The following is a 14,818-nucleotide window of genomic DNA, read 5'->3' on the forward strand; positions in this document are numbered from 1 at the left end:
GTTATGGCTCATTTGATTTTCTATCCAGACCACTAAAACTTTCTTCACATCAGCAATAATACCATTGTACTTATCATTTGTGCATTCACTGGAGTAGCCTGTTTAATTTCCTTTAAGAACTTTTTTTTTTTGCATTCATAGCTTAGTTTACTGTTTAATGTAAGTTGCCTAGCTTTCAGCCTATCTGAGCTTTCAACATGCTTTTCTCACTCTATTAATCATTTCTAGCTTTGTATTTAAATACTGGCGTCATGGGGGCTAATGTGGCTTACAAAGTATAATTCATCTGGCAGATGGAACCATAGTTTGACACTACCAGTCTTATGTCGGGTTCAACCCAGTAATAAATCCAAGCCTACCCATTCTTCCCGGAAGGAGCTTGATTATGCATCAAATTCCACAACCTCCGTGGTTAGTGCCCAAGGAACTGTTTTCTTAACAATTTTGCTCTGTGAGTCGACAGGATTTTGTATTTTTGAATGTATTTCGACCATAGAAAACAAAGAAGTAAGCATACAATGGGCCCACATTCAGAAGCTATCTCCTCAGGATCAGAGGCTGCATCCAGAGTGTGCATAGGTGTGTTTGTCACAGATCCTCTACCAAGCTTAATGGAGAGAGAGTGGGAGATAAATGTCCATACTAATCTTCATCATGTAGCTAGAAGGAACTGAAACACTCCTCCAGCCTTCTAACTTTTTAGCTACATCTGGATTGTCTGGCTCCTACCTTAACCAATTTCTGGTTACTGACAAGGCGTGGCACATCCTAAGTTCCAGGGAGCCACCAAAAACAGTCAATACTAGAGCACACAAGGATTTGAGAGGTATCTGAAGATCTCTGGCTGGAAAGTTTGGTGAGATCCTTTTCCTACATGAGGCCAGTCTTATCAAATGCACGGGAGCCAACAGAGAGAGTCGAGGAAAAATGAAGAAACAGGGAAATATATTCAAAGCAAGAAAACAGGATAAATCTCCAGCACCTGAGTGAAGTGCAGATATGTAATTTATCTGACAGAGATTTCTAAATAATGGTCATAACAATAATCACTGAGGTCAAGATAGCTTTGCAAGAACAAGCTGAGAACTTCAAGAAAAGGAAAAATGTTATACAATAATGTCAAACAAATCATAGATCTAAAGTGTACTGTAACTGAACTGAAAAAATTTAATAGAGGCGTCCATTAATAGAATCTATCAGTGAACTTTGAGACTGGTCACTGGAAATTATCTAACCTGAGGATCAGAAAAAAAGATAATGCAAATGGAGTGATGACAACTTTAGACAGTTATGGGACACCATCAAGCAGGACCACTCACGCATTATTGGCATGCCTGAAGGAGAAGTGAGGAAGAAAGGAACGGAAAAGTGTTTAAAGGATTAATGACAGAGAATTTATCAAGCATGGGGAAGAAAGCAGAAAGCCTGATCCAGAAAGCCCAAACGAAACCAAATAAGGTGAATCCAGGGACTCACAACAAGATACACTATAATCAAATTGTCCAAAGTTAAAGACAAAAAGAGAGTGATATTGTTTGCAAATTTGTACCCTCCAAATATTGTGTCGAGATTTGATCCCCAATGTTGGAGGTGGGACCTAGTGGGAGGTGTTTGGGTCATGGTGGTTGATCTCTCCTGGATAGCTTTTTGCCCTTTTTTCACTAATGAGTGAGTTCTCACTGCATTACATGAAAGATGGTTGTTTAAAACAGTGTGGCACCTCTCCCCTCTCTTCCTACCTCTCTAGCCATGTGTGACATACCTGTTGTCTCTTCACCTTTAGCCACAAGTAAAAGCCTTCTGGGTCCCTGACCAGTAGCTGCGCAGATGCCACTGCCATGCTTCTTCTGCAGCCTGCAAAACTGTGAGCCAAACAAACCTCTGTTCCTTATAAATTACCTAGTCTCAGCTATTTTTTTATAGGAACACAAAAATTTGTGTTTCTCCATGTTGCTCTTTTCTGTGTTATTCTGTGTTGCTAACACAGAAATTAGTACCAAGGAGTGGGGTTTTGCTATAAAAATACCTGATAATGCAGAATTTGCTTTGGAACTGGGTAATAGGCAAAGAAGACAGGGAGATGAGGAAACTTGTGGAACTTAATTAGACCTTGGTTAAGTGGTCGACCAAAATGATAATAGGAATATGAACAGTGAAGGCCATGCTGTTGAGGTCCATAGAATACAACTTTCAAGAAGTGGCTGCACCATTTTGCATTCCCACAAGCAATGAATGAAGTTTCCTCTTGCTCCACATCCTTGCCAGCGTTTGATGTTGTCAGTGGTTCTAGATTTTGGTTATTCTAATACGTGTGCAGTGGCATCTCATGGTTGCATTTCTCTGAGGAAATATTATGTGTAGCCTCATTACATATGCTTATTTTCCATTTGTATAATTTACTTGGTGAGGTACTTGTTAAGGTCTTTAGCTCATGTCTTTTACTGCTCAGCTTTAAGAATACTAATATGTTTTGAATAATAGTTCTTAATCAGATACGTTTTGGCAAATTTTTTTCCATCTGTGGTTTCTCTTTTCTTTCAGTGTCTTTAATGGTGTAAAAATGTTACATTTTCATCAAGTCCAGCTTATCAATTCTTTCTTCTATTGACTTCAACTTTGGTGTTTTTTCTAAAGGTCATCATTAAACCCAAGATAATCTGTATTTCCTTCTATATTATCTTCTATAAATTTTATAGTTTTTTGTATATTTATGTTGCTGATCCATTTTGAGTTAATTTTGGTGGGGGTGTAAGGTCTGCGATTTATTTTTTTTGCATGTGGATATCCAGGTATTCCAGCAGCCCTTCCTGAAAAAACTGTTTCATCATCATAATGCCTTTACTTTTTTGTCAAAAATTAATCGAATGTATTAATGTGTTTCTATTTGTGAACTCTCTATCTCATTTTATCCTTTTGTTCTTTCACTAATACCACACTGTCTCCATTACTGTAGCTTTACGGTAAGTCTTGAAATTGAGTAGTGTCTGTCCTCCAAGTTTGTTCTTCTCCTTCAATACGGTGTTAGCTATTCAAGGTCTTTTGCCTCTCCATATAAACATTTTCATTTAGATTGGAATTGCATTGAATCTATACATTGGAAAGAACTGACATCTTAATAGCATTGAATCTACTTATGAATATGGTACATATCTCTTTTTGTTTCATTCTTCGCTTTCTTTCATCAGATATGGACATTTCTGGAATTGCAGAGCCCCCTCTACATTGAGCACAAGACAGTGACGAATCCACATTGTTCAGCCAGAAAGTCACCTCTGAGAGCCAAGTGTCTGACTATAGACAGGAGAGTCAAAGAATGATAACGACATCTCAGGAAAATTGTGAAAATAATCAGCAAGCGTATGTGGATAACCCCTTCAAATTTCTCCAGGGCACCTGTCATTTCAGCCAATACTTGCCAGCTTGTGCCAAGGATGCTGGAGCTGCCTGGGATGAGTTTCCCAGGGGAGGAGCTGGCCGCCATCTTTGCTGTTTGGGCGACACAGCCATTCCAGCCTGTGGGCTTTGGACAGTGCAAACTGATGGGGTAGAAGGGATCCCTAGAATAGCACAGCTGCTCTCCCAACATGTGCCCAGATTCTTTTTTTTTTTTTTTTTGAGGAGCCTTGCTCTGTCACCCAGGCTGGAGTGCAGTGGCATGATCTCGGCTTACTGCAGCCGTCACATCCCTGGTTCAAGCAGTTCTTCTGCCTCAGCCTCCCAAGTAGCTAGGACTACAGGTGCCCATCACCACGCACAGCGAATTTTTTTATTTTTAGTAGAGATGGGGTTTCACCATGTTGGCCAGGCTGGTCTGGAACTTCTGACCTCAAGTGATCCGCCCTGCTGGGCCTCCCGAAGTATGGGGATTACAGGCATGAGCCACCGTGGCCGGCCCCAGACAGATTCTTTAAGGGGATTCCCAATCTGTTCCTCCCAACCAGGGCCTCCAGCTACCCCACCGGTGTCTGGGGCTGACAGGAATTTGAATTCTCCCTAGGAGGGAGTTCTGGAGTTCCCGCCCAGTGGGAGTCCTTCCAACTGGGGCCTGGGGGAGAGGATGGGGCCAGCTTTGGAGAGTCCCAAATGACTGGGGGTGGAAGGGATCCCCCAGCACATCACAACTGCTCTACCAAATAGTGGCCAGGCAGATTCTTTACGCAGATCCCTGATTCTTTCCTCCTCTCTGGGTGGGACCTCCCACCTGGGGCCTCCACCACCCCACCGGTGTTCTCAAGCTGACAGAGATTTACATTCTCCCCGGGAAGGAGTTGTCGAGGTCCTGCCCAGTAAGGAGGAATGGATCAGGAACCTGGTGAAAGAATCTGCCTTCTAAGATTTTGTAGAGTAGCTACGCTGTGCTGATAGATCCCTTCTGCCCCGGTAGGTATGGATTCTCCAGAGCCCACGGGCTGTAACGACTAAGTTGCACAAACAGCAAAGATGGCTCCTTGCTCTTGCGCGTGGGAACTCATTCCAGGAATTCAAATCTCTGTCAGCCTGAGAACACTGGTGTGGGTGGCTGGAGGCCCCAGCTGAAAGGACCCTCATTGGGCTAGACCTCCAGGCCTCCATGCCAGGGAGAACTCAAATCTCTGTCAGCCCCAGAACACTGGCGGGGGTGGCTGGAGGCCCCAGTTGGGAGGTCCCCCACTGGGCCAGACCCTGAGACCTCCATGCCAGGAAGAACTCAAATCTCTGTCAGCCCCAGAACACTGGCGGGGGTGGCTGGAGGCCCCTATTGGGAGGTCCCTCACTGAATGGAACCTCAAGACCTCCATCCCAAAGAGAATTCAAATCTCTGTCAGCCTGAGAACACCAGCGGGGGTGGCTGGAGGCCCCGGTTGGGAGGTGCCTCACTGGGCGGGACCTCGAGACCTCCATACCGGGGAGAATTCAAATCTCTGTCAGCCCCAGAACACTGGTGGGGGTGGCTGGAGGCCCCGGTTGGGAGGTGCCTCACTGGGAAGGACCTCCAGACCTCCATGCCAGGGAGAATTCAAATCTCTGTCAGCCCCAGAACACTGGCGGGGGTGGCTGGAGGCCCCAGTTGGGAGGTGCCTCACTGGGCGGGACCTCGAGACCTCCATACTGGGGAGAATTCAAATCTCTGTCAGCCCCAGAACACTGGTGGGGGTGGCTGGAGGCCCTGGTTGGGAGGTCCCACCCAGTGAGGAGGAATGCATCACAGACCTCCTTAAAGACCCAGTGTGGCCACATTTTGGTAGAGCACCTTGCTATGCCAACCCCGCCAGTGTTCTCAGGATGACAGATTTGGATTCTCCCTGGCATGGAGGTCTTGAGGTCCTGCCAAGAGAGGGACCTCCCAACCGAGGCCTCCAGCCACCCCTGCCAGTGTTCTGGGGCTGACAGAGATTTGAATTCTCCCTGCCGTGAAGGCCTCAGGGTCTGGCCAAGTGAGGGACCTCCCAACCATGGCCTCCAGCCACCCCCGCTGGTGTTCCAGGGCTGACAGAGATCTGAATTCTCCCTGGCACGTAGTTCTCAAGGTCCTGCCCAATGAGGGTCCTTTTAGCTGGGGTCCCCAGCCACTCCTCCGGTGTTCTCAGGCTGACAGAGATTTGAGTTCTCCCTGGCATGGAGGTCTCAGGATCTTGCCCAGTGAGGGACCTCCCAACTGGGGCCTCCAGCCACCCCCGCCAGTGTTCTGGGGCTGACAGAGATTTGAATTCTCTCTGGCATGGAGGTCTCGGGGTGTGGCCCAGTGAGGGGCCTCCCAACTGGGGCCTCCAGCCACCCCCACCAGTGTTCTGGGGCTGACAGAGATTTGAATTCTCCCTGAAATGGAGGTCTCGAGGTCCCGCCCAGTGAGGGACCTCCCAACTGGGGCCTGCAACCACCCCCGCCAGTGTTCTGGGACTGACAGAGATTTGAATTCTCCCTGGCATGGAGGTCTTTAAGTCCTGCCAAGTGAGTGACCTCCGTTGCACCTCCCAGTCGGGCCTCCAGCCACCCCCACCGGTGTTCTCGGGCTGACAGAGATCTGAATTCTCCAGGGTATGGATGTCTCAGGGTCTGGCCCAGTGAAGGACCTCGGCCTCCAGCCACCCCTCCAGTGTTTTGGGGCTGACAGAGATTTGAATTCTCCCTGGCATGGAGGTCTTGAGGTCCTGCCCAGTGAGGGACCTCTCAACCATGGCCTCCAGCCACCCCCACCAGTGTTCTCGGGCTGACAGAGATCTGAATTCTCCCTGGCACGTAGTTCTCAAAGTCCCGCCCAATGAGGGTCCTTTTAGCTGGAGTCTTCAGCCAATCCCACCGGTGTTCTCAGGCTGACAGAGATTTGAGTTCTCCCTGGCATGGAGGTCTGGAGGTCCTGCCCAGTGAGGGACCTCCCAACTGGGGCCTCCAGCCACCCCCGCCAGTGTCCTGGGGCTTTCAGAGATTTGAATTCTCCCTGGCACGGAGTTCTTGAGGTCCCCACCAGTGAGGGTTCTCCTAACTGGGCCCTCCAGCCACCCCTACCTGTGTTCTCATGCTGACAGAGATTTGAGTTCTCCCTGGCGTGGAGGTCTCCAGTTCCTGCCCAGTGAAGGTCCTTTCAACTCGGGCCCCCAGCCACCACCCCACCCCCTCCTCCAGTGTCCTCAGGCTGCCAGAAATTTCAATTATCCCTGGCATGGCGGTCTCGAAGTCCTGCCTGGTGAGGGATCACCGCACTGGGACCTCCAGTCACTCCTGCTGGTGTTCTGGGGCCCAAAGATATTTGAATTCTTGGGATGAAATGGCCAAAGATGAGCTGCCATCTTTGCTGTTTGTGCAACTTAGCCACTCCAGCCTGAGGGCTTTGTGGAATCCATACCTACCAGGGGCAGAAGGGATCTCCCAGCACAACACAGCTACTCTACAAAATCTTGGTCAGGCAGATTCTTTTAGCAGGTTCCTGACCCATTCCTTCTTAATTGGCAGGACCTTGACAACTCTATCCAAGGGAGAATGTAAATCTCTGTCAGCTCTAGAACTAAGGGGCGGAAGCCCCACTTGGGAGGTCTCACCCAGTGAGGAACGGATCGGGGATCTACTTAAAGAATCTTGCCATGATTTGGTAGAGGAGTTGTGCTGTTCTGGGGATCCCCTCCACCCTAGTCACTTTGGACTCTCCAAAGCCCACAGACTGGAATAGCTGAGTCACCCAAACAGCAAAGATGGCGGCCCCCTTCTCCCCCAGGGATCTCATCCCATGGAGAATTCAAATCTCCGTCAGCCTGAGAGCACCTGCAGGAGTAGCTGCAGGCCCCAGTTGGGAGGTCCCGCCCAGCGAGGAGGAATGGATTGGGGATCCACTTAAAGAGGCAGTCTGGCCACATTTTGGTAGAGCAGCTGTGCTGTGTGGGGGATCCGTTCTGCCCTCAGTTGGTTTGGGTTCTCAAAAGCCCAACAGGCTGGAATGGCTAAGTTACCCAAACAACAAAGATGGTGGCCTGCCCTGTCCCCTAGGAAGTCAGTCTCAGGTAGGTAAAACACTGTTGCTGGTGGCTGGCTGGAGTTGTTTCCTTGATTATGTGAGTAATGCGAGTACCTGCTTGTTTCAGTTGAAGGTGCTGTATTGACTTGCCCTTTTCATTCCTCTCCGTGAGAGCCGTGCACCCTAGCTGCTTCTAGTCAGTCATCTTGGCCACACACCCCCATAATCGTATTTTTTAAGTAAATCATTCTTTAAAACTCTAACAAAATATTTAAACATTTAAAAAGTGTGAGCTTTAGAAATGCCTAATTACGTCTTAAGTTTGAGACACGTAGCAGTTATGTACATTGTCAATTCCAGATTTTGCATCTTACAAGGAAAGGACTTAGATCTTATTCAGTCTTTGTGTGTCTAAACTATCCTCGCCTGTAAAATGAGTATAATGAAGTACTTTATAGAGTTGTAAATGTTATATGTAAAAATATAGCAGTGAGGGGGCAGTGGGCTGGCCAAGGTGGCCAAGTTGAAGCAGCTAGTGTGTTTGGCTCTCACAGAGAGGAACACAAGGGGAGAGTCAATACTGCACCTTCAACTGAAACATCCAGGTACTCACATTGTGACTAACCAAGGAAACAACTTGACCCAGGGAGAATGAAGAAAAGAAAGGCAAAACGACAGCCCACCTGGGAGTACCACAGAGCCAGGGGAGCTCTCTCACCCAGGGAAGCAGTGAGTGAATGTGTGACCCTGGAAACCCATGCTTTTTCCATGGATCTTTGCAATCCTTGGGTCGGGAGATCTCATGAACCCACTTTACCAGGGCCTTCAGTCTGACGGAGCTACGTGGAATCTTGGCACAGCAGCCACTCAGGCACACATGGAGACCTGGGAGCCTTAGTTACCTGGGCTTTCCTGCAAAAGTAGCTGCAACTGTGGCAAAGTGGGAGGTGAGACCCTCATACATATCCCTAGGGAATTCAGGGAGCTGAGCAGCAACAGCCTGCAGGCCCCACTTCCACAGCACCTCACAGGATAGGAGCCACTGGCTTGGAATTCCAGCCAGCCACCAGCAACAGTGTTGAGCCTCCCTGAGACGGAGCTCCTGAGAGAAGGGGTAGGCCACCATCTTTGCTGTTTGGGCAACTTAGCTGCTCCAGCCTTCGGGATTTGGAGAGTCTCAGCGGACCATGGGCAGAGGGATCCATTAGCACAGCACAGTGCTACTCTACCAAAATATGGCCGGACTACTGCTTTAAGAAGGTCCCCAATCCCATTCCTCCTCACTGGGCAGGACCTCCCAACCAGGGCCTCTAGCTACCCACTCTGGTATTCTCAGACTGACAGAGATTTGAATTCTCCCTGAGGTGGGGTGCCCCGAGGGAGGCGTGGGCCACCATATTTGATGTTTTGGCAACTTAGCCATTCCAGCCTTTGGGCTTTAAGGAGTCCCAGCTGACTTAGGGCGGATATGGCCCCCCAGCACAGCACAGCTGCTGTACAAAAGCATAGCCAGACTGCTTCTTTAAGCAGGTCCCGGATTCATTCCTCCTCACTGTTTGGGACTTCCCAACTGGGACCTCCAACCACCCCCACTGGTGTTCTCCTGCTGACAGTGATTTCAATTTTTTCTGGGCTGGAGCTCCCTGATGGAGGGGCAGGCCACCATCTTTGCTGTTTTTGCAACTTAGCCACTTCAACCTTCAGTCTTTGGAGTGTCCAAGGAGACCACAGGGTGATGTGGACCCTCAGCATAGCATAGCTGCTCTATAAAAATGAGGCCAGACTGCTTTTTAAGCACTTTCCCAATGTCATTTCTCCTCACTGGGCAAAACCTCCCAACTGGGGTCTCCAGCCACGTCCTACAGGTGTGTTTGGGCCAGCAACAAGTTCATTCATACCTCCCTAGGGCAAAGCTTCCAAAGGGAGCGGTAGGCTGCCATCTTTGCTGTTTCACAGGCTTCACTGATGATAACTCCAGGTACTGGAAAATCTGAGGCTACTAGAGACTGGAGTGGGCCCTGGGCATACTGCAGCAGCCCTATGGAAAAGTGACCAGACTGTTACCTGGGTTCCCATTCCTATATCTTCTCACTAGGCAAGTCTTGCAGGCCTGGACCTCTACCTAACCCCCCTACCAGAGCTGTCGAGCCAGTAGCAACTCAGCCACTCCCTGGAGAGAGCCTCCAGGGGCAACTGAAAGCCTCTCTGCCACTGCTTCTGCAGTGGAACTGTCCTTGCTACCCTCAGACTGATGAAGGAGCTAACATCCTTATCTACACCTTCAACAAGCTTTAATTGACCCAAGCCCATCTCCCATGGGTTCTACACACCCCCACTGCTCATAACAGACAGGGAACCCCTGGATTGGCCCCCACAGCATGAATTCTCCATCCTGATTGCTGATTGCAGTAAACAGTTGCTGTATTCTCCGGGGGTGGAACCCTGAGAAGACAAACAAAAGACCCTTGGCTACAACCACTACTAATGTCCCTTCCTCTTCTGCCTCAAAGTTATGAAAGAAATATAAACACTGAGATTGCCCCAGAGCTGCAGTGGGCAGCCTAGGAGTGCCAAGCCATGATCTACAGCCAGCACTCAAGGGGGAGAGAAGCACATTTTCAGATCATTGAGAGGGAACATGGCTGCAACTGTAAGGAAACATAGGGGAGCCACATGACCAAGCAAGAGTCTACCAACTGACCAGTAAGCCCAAGTGCCACCTACTGGATCACATCCCAAAGCTTCAGCATCAAAAATACCTTACTAATATACTCCCCTCTGAAACCAGAAATGAGAAGTCAGCTTCAAATAAAGACCCTGCACAAAGCCTCAGCCTGGTGAAAACATCCGAAAATAAGTCTACGGACTGTACTCAATCTACACTGCAATTAAAGGAAAACCCATAGGTGGAAATGAGAAGAAACCAATGCAAGAACTCCAGTAACTCAAATGGACTCTGTGTCATATGTCCTTCTAACAACCACACCAGTTCTCCAACAAGAGTTCTTAAACCGGATGAACTGTCTGGAATTACATAAATATATTCAGAATATGGATAGGAAAAAAAATCATCAAGACTCAGGAGAATGGCAAAACCCAATCCAAGGAAAATAAGAATAACAATAAAGTGTTACAGGAGCTGAAGGACAAAGTAGCTGGTATAATAAAAAAGAACCTAACCGATCTGAAAGTGCCAAAGAACACAATACAAGAATTCCACAATGCAATCACTAGTATTAACAGCAGAAAAAAACAATCTGAGGAACAAATCTCAGAACTTGAAGATTGGTTCTCTAAAATAAGATGGACAAAAATAAAAAAGAATGAACAAAACCTTCAAGGAGTATGGGATTATATAAAGAGGCCAATTCTACAAATCACTGGCATCTCTGAAAGGGAGGTGGAGAAATCAAACAACTTGGAAAACATAGTTCAGGATATCATCTTTGAAAGCTTCCCTAACCTTGCTAGAAAGGCCAACAGTCAAATTCAGGAAATACAAAGAACTCCTACAAGATTCTACACAAGACCATCCTCAAGACACATAAACATCAGGTTTTCCAAGGTCAAAATGAGGGAAAGAATGTTAAAGGCAGCCAGAGAGAAAGGGCAGGCCATCTACAAAGGGAACCCCGTTAGGCTAACAGCAGATCTCTCAGCTGAAATCCTACAAGCCAGAAGGGATTGGGGGACTATATTTAACATTATTAAAGAAAATCTTCAACCAAGAATTTCATATCCAGCTAAACTAAGCTTCCTAAGTGAAGGAGAAATGAGATCATTTACAGACAAGCAAATTCTGAGGTAATTCATTACCACCACATCTGCCTTACAAGAGATTTTAGAAAGGAGGACTAAATATAGAAAGGAAAGACCACTACACACTAATGCAAAAACATACTTAAACACACAGACCAGTGACACTATAAAGCAACCACACAAACAAGCCAACATAATAACCAGCCAACAGCACAATGACAAGATCAAATCTACACAAATCAATACTAGCCTTGAATGTAAATGGGCAAATGCCCCACTTAAAAAGGCACAGAGTGGCAAGCTAGATTAAAAAAAAAAAAAGCGAGACCCAACGGTATGTCGTCTTCAAGAGACCCATCTCACACGTAATGACACTCATCGTCTCAAACTAAAAGGGTGGAGGAAAATCTACCAGACAAATAGAAAACAGAAAAAAAGCAGAGGTTGCAATCCTAATTTCAGACAAAACAGATTTCAAATGAACAAAAATTTTTCAAAAGGACAAGGGGGCAGGGGCAAGATAGCCAACTAGAAGCAGCTGCAGTTTGAGGCTCCCACTGAGAAGAACTAAAACAGTGTGCAAATCCTGCACCAGCAACTGACATATCCAGGTTCTGTGATCAGGACTGACTAGGTGGTTGCCGTGACCCATAGAGAACAAGGAAAGATGGGCTGGTGGATTGGCCCACCTGGGAGCCACATGGGGCAAGGGGAGCCCTCACCCTCAGCCAGCCAAGGGAGGCAGTGGGTGAGCATGCTACCCAGCCTGGGAAACTGCTTTTTCCATGGATCTTTGCAATCCACAGATCAGAAGATCCCACTCATGAGACCACACCACCAGGGCCTTGGGTGCCAACCACAGAGCCATGCAGATTCTCAACAGCCACTCAGCTGGAGTCTGCCTAAAACTACCGAGTTCCCAAGTTGGAGAGGGGCGGTCGTCATCACTGTGGCTGCCTGCTGCCTAAACCCTCTGAGTTCCCTGGGGGAGGGGGAGCAATCATCACTGTGGTTGCTGGCTGCCTAAGACAACTGAGCTTCCCAAGAGAGGGGCAGTCATCATCACTGCAGCTGCCTGCTGCCTGAGGAAACTGAGCTCCCTAAGAAGGGACAGCAGCCATCACTGTGGCTGCTAGCTGCCTAAGACACTGAACTCCTGGGGAGGAAGGGCGGCAGCCATTTCTACAGATCCAGGCTGCTGTTTTTCCTTTGCTGATGCCAGGAAGACTGGACGGCTAGGTCCCAAGAGGTATTCCCCACAGCACAGCATACTGGCTGTGGCATATTATGGCCAGACTGCCTCTTTAGGCTGACCCTGACCCATCCCTCCTCACTGGGTGGGGCCTCCCTGCAGGAACTCCAGCAACTCAAGCCAGGGAATTAGGGAGAGAACTCTGATCTCTCTAGGTCTGAGTCCCTAGTGGGAGGGGTGGCTGGCTGTTGTCTCCACAAACCGGAAGACTTATTCTTTCCCCCTGCTCACTCTGAGGAATCCAGGCAGCCCAGATGAGTGGGATTTCCCCCGGCACAGCATACCCCCTTCACAAAGGGACAACCAAAGTGCTTCATTAAGCAAGTCCTGGATCCTGTGCCCCTCAACTGGGTGAAACACCCCAGTGGGTCACCAGACACCTTATACAGGAGCATTTCTACTGGCATCAGGTGGGTGCCCCTCAAGGACGGAGATCCCAGAGGAAGGAGTGGGGTCCCATCTTTGCTGTTCTCTAGCACTCTCTGGTGACATCTTCAGGTGTGGGAGGGACCCAGATAAATAGGGCTTGAAGTGAATCCCCAGCAAACCACAGCAGCCCTACAGAAGAGGTACCTGACTGTCGAAAGAAAAACAGAAAGCAACAACAACATCAACCAAAAAGTCCCCACGAAAACCTCATCTAAAGGTCAGCAGCCTCAAAGATCAAAACGAGACAAACTCATGAAGATGAGAAAGGAATGAGAAACCCCTCACAACTCAAAAGGCCAGAGTGACTTGTTTACTCCAAATGATCACAACACCTCTACAGCAAGGGCACAGTGCTGGGAGGAGGTTGAGATGGATGAATTGACAGAAGTAGGCTTCAGAAGGTGGGTAGTAGCAAACTTCAGTGAGCTAAAGGAGCACGTTCTAACCCAACATATTGGAACAAATCCCAGAACTTAAAGATTGGTTCTCTAAAATAAGACAGACAAAAATAAAAAAGAATAAAACGGAAGGAACAAAACCTCCAATAAGTATGGGGTTATATATAGAGGCCAATTCTACAAATCACTGGCATCCCTGAAAGGGAGGTGGAGAAATCAATGCATTGGGTTAGAACATGCTCCTTTAGCTCTGTGAAATTTGTTATTACCCACCTTCTGAACCCTACTTCTGTCAGCAAAGAAGCTAAGAACCATGTTAAAAGGTTACAGAAGATGCTAACTAGAATAACCAGTTTAGAGAGGAACATAAATGACCGGAGCCAGCTGTAAAGCACATAAGGGGAACTTTGTGATGCAAACACAAGTATCAACAGCTGAACTGATCGAGCAGAAAAAAGAATATCAGAGCTTGAAGACTATCTTGCCAAAATAAGGCAGGCAGACAAGATTAGAGAACAAAGAATGAAAAGGAATGAACAAAACCTCAAAGAACTGTGGAACTATGTAAAAGACCAAACCTATGACTGATTGGACTACCTGAAAGAGACAAGGAGAATGGAGCCACGTTGGGAAAACACACTTCAAGATATCATCCAGGAGAACTTCCCCAACCTAGCAAGACAGGCCAACATTCAAATTCAGGAAATCCAGAGAACCCCAGTAAGATACTCCACAAGAAGATCAACCCTCAAGACACATAGTCATCAGATTCTCCAAGATCAAAATGAAGGAAAAAATGTTAAAGGCAGACAGAGACAAAGGGCAGGTCACCTACAACGGGAAGCCCATCTGACTAAGAGTGGGCCTCTCAGCAGAAACCCCACAAGCCAGGAGACAGTTGGGTCCAATGGTCAACATTCTTAGAGAAAAGAATTTCTAACCTAGAATTTCATATCTGGCCAAAATAACCTTCATAAGTGAAGGAGAAATCCTTTTCAGACAAGCAAATGCTGAGGGAATTTATCGCCACCAGGCCTGCCTTGCAAGACCTCCTGAAGGAAGCGCTAAAGATGGAAAGGAAAAACTGGTACCAGCCACTGCAAAAATGTACTGAAGTACAAAGACCAATGACACTATGAAGAAACTGCATCAACTAGTGAGCAAAATAACCAGCAAGCACCATGGTGACAGGATCAAATTCACACATAACCATATTCACCTTAAGTGTCAATGGGCTAAATGTACCAATTAGAAGACACAGACCAGCAAATTGGATATAAAGAGTCAAGATTCAGGTGTGCTGTATTCAGGGTTCCTATCTCATGTGCAAAGACACACATAGGCTCAAAACGATGGAGGAAAATTTACCAAGCAAATGGAAAGCAGAAAAAAGCAGGGGTTGCAATCTTAGTTTCTGACAAAACAGACTTTGAATCAACAAAGATAAAAAAAGACAAAGAAGAACATCACACAATGATAAAGGAATCAATTCAACAAGAAGAGCTAACTATCCTAAATATGTATGCACCCAATACAGGAGAACCCAGATTCACAGAA

The 14,818-nt window shown here is 47.4% G+C and overlaps 1 protein-coding gene across 8 annotated transcripts in view; it reads left to right on the plus strand.

The window, feature by feature from the left end:
* Positions 1–14,818, plus strand: part of LOC101125154 (ankyrin repeat domain-containing protein 36C) — a 156,667-nt gene that overhangs the window by 128,345 nt on the left and 13,504 nt on the right. For all 8 annotated transcript variants that reach the window (XM_063695574.1, XM_063695578.1, XM_063695577.1 and 5 more), the window contains one exon: positions 3,186–3,357. The gene's annotated coding sequence lies outside the window, so the exon portion shown is untranslated. The remainder of the gene's footprint in view (positions 1–3,185; positions 3,358–14,818) is intronic.

Source organism: Gorilla gorilla, chromosome 12, assembly GCF_029281585.2.
Source record: "Gorilla gorilla gorilla isolate KB3781 chromosome 12, NHGRI_mGorGor1-v2.1_pri, whole genome shotgun sequence".
NCBI classification, from domain to species: domain Eukaryota; kingdom Metazoa; phylum Chordata; class Mammalia; order Primates; family Hominidae; genus Gorilla; species Gorilla gorilla.